Source organism: Odontomachus brunneus, unplaced genomic scaffold (assembly GCF_010583005.1).
Source record: "Odontomachus brunneus isolate Ranch 3 - 2012 unplaced genomic scaffold, Obru_v1 Obru_scaffold_012, whole genome shotgun sequence".
NCBI lineage: Eukaryota > Metazoa > Arthropoda > Insecta > Hymenoptera > Formicidae > Odontomachus > Odontomachus brunneus.
Genome location: NW_022639462.1, coordinates 1007533 through 1007884, shown reverse-complemented (window position 1 = coordinate 1007884; position 352 = coordinate 1007533).

Sequence of the window (352 nt, the reverse complement as noted above, 5' to 3'; positions counted from 1 at the left end):
GCGTTTGAGCCGAGCATTGAAAGACAAACGGCCGCAATACAACGAGAGACACGATAAAGTGATTTTGCAGCATGACAATGCTCGACCCCATGTTGGGAAAGTGGTCAAGATATACTTGGAAACGTTGAAATGGGAAGTCCTACTCCATTCGCTGTATTCTCCAGAGGTTGTTCCCTCTGACTATCACTTCTTTCGATCAATAGCACAGGGCCTGGTTGACCAGCACTTCCGGTCTTATGAAGAAGTAAAAAATTGGATCGATTCGTAGATCGCCTCAAAAGATGATCAATTTTTTCGACGCGGGATTCGTACGCTGCCCGAAAGTTGGGAGAAAGTAATGGCCAGCGATGGA